Here is an 8,797-nt window from a genome sequence, read left to right on the forward strand (position 1 = left end):
AAAGCTCCCCAAGGAAAGAAGACACAGAGAAAGCAAGGAAGGCAGCAGGGCCGAGACACAATTGGGGCACGGATGGTGCTCCTGGATCACTAAGTGAACCCACTCATTCCTGTGAAAGCCTCCAGTGACTCAATAAAACCACAGGTTCTGGGGCAAAGCTCCTCCTGTCCTCAGGACACAGCTTCATCAGAGCACTGCTTTCTGCTCCCACATTCCAGCCCTGTGGCCCCAAAGCCAAAGCCAGGAACACCCCACCAGTGCCTAACTGGGGACAGTGAGCCGCTGATGCTTTTTGTGCTGTGTGGGACCTTCCTCCTCGACCCTGGTGCCTTTCAGTCTGCTGCTCCCAGATTTAACTGCAGCAGCATTTCTGTCAGAGGTGTCTTCAGGAAATAACCTGGGAACACTTCTGGTCCCTGCCACACAATCCAGAAAGGTGTTGAAGCTGGAGCCTGCCTTGTCCCTGCACAGGTGCTGAGAGGGACGGCAGCAACCCCACCAATCCTTCCAGCATGACAGGAACCAGGCTGAACATCCAACAGTCTCCCTCTTGGAGCAAAACAATTGTCTTTGTGGGTGCAAACCCACTCCCTTTGGGAGGCCTGGCTCACAGATGACTGTTTTGATTACCTTTCTCCAGCACCCACACAAACCCATGGCTGTTCACGGCCTTTCTAAACAGGCAGAAATTTTCCTGATGAATCCCCACACAGCCAGCCTTCCACAGGGAATCTCGTGCACTCTGACACATCCTTCCAAGTCACTCTCCCAAGTCCATTTGTCTCCACATCACCAGGGTGCAAGAGGAGTGTGAAGAACCCATGGTCACCCTGGCCCCCATGGACAAACCCAGGAGGAGCTTTGCCCCCTGAAGGCCTCAGACTTGTTCTGATTGTCCCACACTCTTAAATGAAACCCCATGAGCCACCCTGGAAGGACGACTGGAATGTGGGCCCACCTGATGGGTCCCACAACAAGTGCAAATCAAAGTAGGTGAGGTGATGCCTTTCAACTTCACTGCTGTTGTGGGAGAGGAAACAAATATGGAAACACCCTCGTCTCCACGTAAACATAGCATCCAGTGTTCCACTGTGTTAAGGATGTCACCTACTTTGGCCCAAAATCAGCTCCTGGGGATTTAAATGCTAGAGCAGGGCCTGTGCTTCCAGTGCTTCCTTCCAATATTCCCAGCACTTTGAACAAGATGCAGCTTGGCATGAGGAGACATGAACGATGTGGGTTCCATGGGTGTGACAGCACAGAGCTCCCACAGGGCAGAAGCACGGCATTTCTGAGCTCCATGGAGGCCGTTCCTGAGATTGCGCTGCTCCCAGGAAACCCACAGCCCTCTTTGCAGTCCCTTCATGGGGGGCACAGCCCCAGAGATTGCTGTGTGTGGGAACAAGTCATCACTGCCTCCCTGGACCCCAGCCCAGGAGGAGGAGAAGCTCCCAGTCACACCCTGATCATTCCAGCAAGAGGGATCCCATGTTGCACACATTACAATCTTCACCACACTGGTCCTCACTGCTCCCACAGCCCCTCAAATCCCAGCTCTCACTCACTGCAATTCCCCTGACACAAAACCCTGGGTCTCTCTGCAGCCCTCCAACCCACAAACCTCGGGTCTCATTGTAGCCATTCCCCCAAACCCTGTGTTTCCCTGCAACCACCCCCAAACTGAGGTCTTACTGCAGAGCTCCTCCTGCCCTTACCCCCCAATGTCTCACCGAAGCCTCACCCCAAAACCCAGGTTTCCCTTCAACACCCTGTCCCCAAATTCCAGGTTCCCCTGCAGCCCCCTGACGCCATCCCAGGTCTCACTGCAGCACCAACCCCCTGTCCCCAAACCACTGCAAACCCATCAAACCCTGGGGCTCACTGCACCTCTTCCACCCCTTCCAAACCCGGGTTTAGGGTCTCACTGCATTCCCTTAAAACCCCACACATTGCTTTAAACCCCCCTACCCCAAAACTCCATGTGAGAAACAACCACTCCCTTTAAATTGTAAAGGTTTATTAAACCTCAACAAACATGTTACAAACAGGGCCGTGACTCCGATGTTGTAAAAAAAAAAGGCAAATTATTTATTTAAAACTAACCACTGAGAACAAGTGCTGAGCTAGTCTCAAGCCCTTTACGATGAGCCAGAATGCTGACGAGTATAGCAGTATACTGGACACTCCTTCGGGACACACCGTCCTTCAGAGAGTGACCCCCAATACAGTCTGTCAGTCCTTTTTATATGCTCTGTCCTTCTTCTGATTGGTGTGCTCCGGATCCTTGTATGACTGGCTCGTCTGCTGGGATTTGATTGGTCCTTATCAAAAGTCATTCCTGACCAATCGTTTCTTCTAGGCATCGAACCATTGATCAACCATGCTCACCAGTTGTGGCTCAGAAAAATGTTCTGATGTCATAATTATGTAGTACTATCAATATTTTAACAACATTACAGCTGTAACATAACTGTACAAAGTTGCGAGTTGGAATGAAAACTTATACACACGTATACTTTTACAACTAACAACTGTTTAACTTGTGTGTTCATAACAAACACAACAAAGGACTGAATAATGAAAAAGGGACGGCCATGGAAGCATGGCAGACTGCTGCACATGGCAGAGGCTGATGCACAAAATGGCTGCTCTGTGTTTTATACCCCTGGTGTTGCATCAGCCAACCCTAACCCCTCACAAATTCTGCCAGTCAATTCTTCCTTGCCGTCCATTGCTGGAGACCTTCTTGCAACTTGATTGGAGGTGAGGTGTTCCCCCATTCCCAACTGCCCCATGCAAGGGGCACATGTACACACCCTCCCTCCACATGTCCCTGGCAACCAAGGCTGTTCAGTGGCAACAATATAGGAGGGGGAAAGGAGACCATGGGGAGAACAGAGGGTATCCAAACAACAAACTATGATAATATAACTGTGAGGTTTTCTTCTTTTCTTTGTGTGAGAGCTGGGAATAATACACAGGAGTCACAGTTTTGTGTTTGGACTTGGTGTTTATTGATTCTTATCTATATTACAGCCTCACGAGTAGTGAGCCCTACCTAGCAAGTTAGAGAATGGAGGTAAAGTGGAGTTCCTCTCTATTTCTACAATGTCTTTCCAAGGACAATCCATCCAATTATGAAATGCCACCTAAATTATTTTTATTTTAAACCCAATAACTAATCACTTGAAGTCTGCAACGGGGACTTTATTAAACAGTTACAGAAAACCACCCAAACCCATGAAGAAAATGGAAGAAGAAGGTGAAGAAGAAGGACCCAAACAATGCGCAAAGTCTTCCATCTTGCCCCACATATATTACTATATGCTAAAATCTTAAATTTAGGTTTTTCACCCTGTGAAATCACACAAAACTATTCAAACTATAGACCGACAACCCCAGTGCTATCACTCAATTTTGGAAGCCTGTTCCAAGACCTCAAGTCAGATGTGGTACTTCTCGAGGGTCAGTGTTTTTTAGAAAAGAAAGCCTGAGATTCTCAGTTTCTTGGGCTCCAGCATACAATCATACATCAACAAGGCTTCTCTTAACATACACAAAATATTCATCTTCTATTTGCAAGAGTGTAACAGTGGATCCAAAGGTCCCTCATCTGCCTCACGACTGTCAGAGGCTGAGACCCCCATGGACCCTGGGCCGCAGTACAGGAGTTCTGGTCTGACTGAGGCAGGACCCAAGTTTCTCCCTGCAGGTGCACCCATTGGACCAAGATGCCTTCCTCAGAGCCCCGTGCATGAAAAATAGACACTGTCACGGTTCCTGGGCCGTGTTTGCGGAGGCATTGTTTGCTCTGACTGATTGTGCTGTACTTGCCGCAAAGCCCAGACCTGCTTGTCCCAAACCTGATTCCCAGAGCAACGAGCCTCCTCACAGTGACTCTTGGGTGCTCCCCCCATGTTGGCCAGGTGCCCCCCACTTCTGCCTGCATTGGCCAGGTGCCCCCTGCTTCTGAGATGACTATAAAAGCTTCCCCCTGCGACTCACACTATGAGGCCCTCCCCGGCGGACACGACGGTCTATTGATGCGTGCCATGAAGACTGTGAAGGTGGTCTTGGCTTCCAGCGTCATGAGGACTCACTTCTGTCAGTCGGTAGCTATTACCCCCCCCTTTTCCCCTTTTCTCTCTCTCCTTTTCCCTTCTCTACTATCGCATAATTGTGTGTATCAATAAAGATACAAATGATTTTACTTGAACTAAGTCCTCATTGCCTCTTTTTGCACTCTGAAATCAAAACGAACCATCACGACCATCCTTTGGCTCGTGACAAAGAGCCTATCTTCATATTACACATCTATAACCCCCAGATCTCACTGCAGACCCTCGCAAATCTTGGACCGCCCTACAATCCCCCCTCACTCCCTTTAAATCTTGGGCTTCACTGCAGCATCTCCCTCTGCCCCAAAAACTGGGACTCCCTCCACATCCTGGATCTCTCGACAGCCCCTCTGAAGATCCCACCAAGGGCCCCAGGCCCAACTGGAGCTTCCCCTCCTCCATGCACCCCACTGTGCCCCAGCCACCCCTCACAGACCCGGCTGCCCCTCAGCGCCCCCCTCACAGTGCCAGGCCCCGAGCCCGGCCCCCGTCAGCGCCGCTACCTTGTACTTGCTGAAACCGGCGAGTTGCTCGGGGCTCACGTACTCCATGGTGGCGCTCCGCTGTTCCCGCTGCCACCGTTTGAGTGCTACAGGCACTGCCAGTACCACTCCCGCTGCTCCAGAGTTCCTGGTGCCATTCCCAGTGTTCCCGGTGCTGCTCCCGCTGCTACATCGGCCCACCGGGCATGGCCGTGACATCACCACACGCCGCCCCGCCACCATGGTGCCGCCTGGCAGCTGAGAAGGCCCAAAGTGCAAGGGGAGCAAAAAAAGCAGGAAAAAAGAGCCTAAAAAACACATCTAGCCTGCCCTGGGTCAGCGTGGAGCAATTCTCCGTGTCCTGGGACTCCAGTCCTTCTGAAGTCTCTCTCCATCTTTCTTGGATCTCCTTGAGGTATCAGAAAGACCTGAAAGGTATCCCCATACCATTCCCATCTCCCTAAATCCTCATAGGAAGAGACTCTAAAGCCCATCCAGATCCATCCCCTTCCATGGGCAGAGACACCTTCCACCATCACAGGTTTCTCCAAGTTGTGCCCAGCCTGGCCTTAGAGACTTCCAGGAATGGGGCAGCAACAGCTTCTCTGGGGAGGAAGGGAGAAGAAGGGCAGGAAGAAAAGAGAAAAAGGCTAAGCTGGCACAGGTGAAGGTAGCAGGTGATAACTCCTGATACCCCAGCCCAAGCCTGAGGCCACTCCCCCTTGCTGCACTGGGTCCTCTCCACGACACCCATTTGTGGCACTGGGTCCCTGCACCCACTCCAGTAGCTTCACTGGGACATTCCTCACACAGCCCAGGAGATGACACCATGGCCAGGGACACCTCCACTCCCAGTCTGGCTCCAAGACCCAGCACAAATCCCCTCCCAGCGCAGCCTTCCCCACTCCCTGGCACTCACCCCTTACAGCACACACTGGCCCAGCTCTGGCTCCTGTCACTGGTTCCTGGTCTGCTTGGCCAGGGCTGGGCCCATTCCCCTTTTGTCTCACAGGTTCCCAGCTGAGGAGCTCCAGAGCACAGAACCTCACTGGGATCAACCTTCTCAGCCCTCCGTGTGTGTGACAGGCCAGGCTTGGTTCCCAGTGCTGCCTCCCTCGGTACCTGGCACTGACATTGGTTTCCCTGGATGTTGTGGTTTGGGGCTTCCTGCCCTCTGTGCTGTCCCTGCAGACAGTGAAGCTGCTCCCAGAGTACTGTAGTGCACTAAATAGTTCGTTCATTTTTGTTTTTATTTTGCACTGGGTGGTTTGTCATATTTGCACAAAAAAATTGTTTTATTATGTTTTGCACATGATATATTCTTTACCCCCCTCTGGGTTTTGGTATTCCCTATTCCCTTCCTCCCTATGCCCCGTCCCCCTCCCTGGGTAATCTCCAATTGGTTGGTGTTCCTGTCCTCCTCTCCTCCCCCCCCCTCCCCCTGCCATTTATCCAGTCCTAAAACCCCTCACCACGTGGATTTCTTTCTCTTTTCCTTTTTCTTGGACTTTGGGTTCTACAATAAAGCTGTGGGCCTGTGGTCCCGAGGAAGAAAAAGAGCACCTCTGTCTTTTACCTTTGGTCTATTATTGGGGCAACACACCGGGGTCTAGAGCTAGCCAGGACTTGACCCCAGGTGCCAGGTACCCTGCTAAGTTAACGTCCAAGGTGGTGGCCTCCCATTCTGTCTGAGATCCCACACCGTAGCTGGACTTCCACTGGTAGATCTTACCTGTGGATCTTATAAGCTTTTGAAAAGTTGACTGCCCTGGTCACAACTGTCACATTTTGCATGACACAACAGTGAGGGATGGGACCAGCAAACTCATCCAAGACCCAGGACGGATTGGTTCCAGGACAAAGGACTCCTTTGCAGCAGTTCTGACCAGCCTAGGTCCTGAGGGGGGGGGGGGTGGTGAGTGCTCCTCTCTGGGGACCCTGAAGTGACCCCTGAGTGTGTGGGGGCGACGGAGCACAGAACTCTGGCTATAGGGAAGGGTGACCCTACATGGGTGGCAGGGTTAGGCGTGGCGGATAGCAGCAGGTCCTGGGGGTGGCAGGTGTTTTTCTACTGGTGCAGGCAGCACAGACCCATGATTTTTTTGTGTTTTCCCTAGCTCCAACAGCCATGTGCGGTGTAACTGCCAGTGGCATTTGAAAAGCTGTGGGCTTCCCCACACATGCGTTTGTCCCTCTTACCTAAGAGCTGAGGGGAGGAGAAAGTGTGAACCTGTCGTGGTTGGGGGGGGGAGGTGAATTTTTCCAGGGAGATGTGGGCAGTCCAATCAGTGATCAGCTTTTCTGCTGGCACCTGGGTTGGTCACTCAGAGGTTTGGACACGCCTCTGAGGACACAAAGAGTTAAAAGCAAGAGTCTGGGGGGCTCGGCCTCTTTTTCAGATCCCGGTTTCAGCAGAGAGACGTCTCCGGCCTCCTTCCCCCCTGCCCAGCCACGAGGCTGGGTGGGGGAGGGGAAACATGTGGTCGGCTCAGGTAAGCCGGAGCCCCCGGGGGGGGGGAGAAGAGAAGAGACAGGACTGGAACTGAGCTGCCCCGTCCAGGATGGAGGGGTGGAAAACTGTGGAAGTGCCTGCTGTGTGTGCTCACCCCCCTCCTTCCCCCCAAACTCTGGGAGAAGTTGCCCAGCCACGTGGGGGTTTGCGAAGCCTGGGAGTGCCTCAGCCTGCACCCTGCCGAGAAGAAACTGTTAACCCTTGCTTAGCAGAAAGAAACTTTTCTTAGACATTGATTCTCATGACTGGTGGTTTTCGGAGAGAGGGCAGCGGCCTGGGACCGAGATGATAAAGCATGATTAGAAGGAACTCGATGGAAGAATGAGAGGAGTAGCCTTGGAGCTGGACTTTTCTTGCATAATGTCAGCCATGGACTGAACTTGAGTCTCTTTTGAACATAAACTGCATTTTTGGGTGGATGCAGCTGCCCCTTGCTTTTGCTACAGTGACTGGCACTTGAAGAGTTGGAGCAAGCAGAGAAGAGAGGGGGAGGGTGAGGTGGCGCCCTCTGCCCTCAGGGCAGACCTGCTCCTGGAACCCCGGCCCCTGGGTGAAAAGGGGAGAGCTCGGCATGCAGCATCCTTAAAAAAGCCCTGTATGTAGTTTTGGCCTATGAGACAGCGGTGAGAGCGCTGGACATAGGAAAAAGAGAGTGTCACCTTAGCAGACTTCTCCGGGCAGTGCTATGGGTGACATGGAAACACATAAGGGGTGGACCCGTGTGTTCTGAGGAACAGTCTGTGGTGCGAGAGAGACTCCTCTCTCCCTTGCTGAATTGAAGATTAGTTTGTTTTTGAGTGGTGATTGTTTAATCTAAAACCCAAGAGTTGGTCTTTGAAGAGTGATGGGTGGGGAGGTAGAAACTGGGAGAAGAAATGTTCTAAGAAGTTTTTATTTCTGTCTCTGTGTGTGTTTAAGAGTATTTCTGTCCCTGTTCTTATGTAATTAATAAAGTTTTGGTGGGTTTTTTTTTTTTTGTTTTCAAGATTTAAGCCTGCTCTGCTCTGTTCCTGATCACATCCCACAGGAGTTGTTAGAGAAAAAACATATATTCATGGGTGCACTAACATCTGGCCAGTGCTAACCCATGACAGAACCCTTTCCTAAGTCTGGCTGTTGTGCTTTTGGTTTTAGTTTGTATTTGCTGCAAATGGAGATAGATTGAAACTGTGCAGATTGTATTTTAACATCAAAAATGGGTTCTAAGCTCTCTCCGCAGGAAAGAGGCATTTATTCCCAAGCCCTAGATACCTTAAATGGTGGGAATGTTAAAGTCTCTAAGGGGAAATTGAAGCAGTTCGCTCAGTGGTTGTCTTTTCATCTGCCTCAGTTTACACAGCAGAATGTAAGTTCTGTCTCTGATTGGGAAAAAGTTGGATGACAACACCTAGAGTAGAACAGGGAGAAAAAAAGGCACCTAAGTTTATCCCGGTGTTCCTCTTAATTCATAAAGAATTAATTAAGAAAGTGATGAAAGAACAGCAACTGCAACCTGCCACTGCCACCATTTTCCCTACCCCTTCTTCCATTCCGTCTGTCCCTGAGCTGAGAGAGACATGTAAGGCAGCCTGAGAAATGCAGGGAGCCTGGCATGAGAGCCACTGTCCCCTTGGCCCCCCGCTTCCCTTTCAGCACCCTTTCAGGTGCAGGCTAACAGAAAACCCTCCCTGTATCCCTTTCCCGAT

This window comes from Prinia subflava, chromosome 2 (genome assembly GCF_021018805.1).
Source record: "Prinia subflava isolate CZ2003 ecotype Zambia chromosome 2, Cam_Psub_1.2, whole genome shotgun sequence".
Taxonomy (NCBI): domain Eukaryota; kingdom Metazoa; phylum Chordata; class Aves; order Passeriformes; family Cisticolidae; genus Prinia; species Prinia subflava.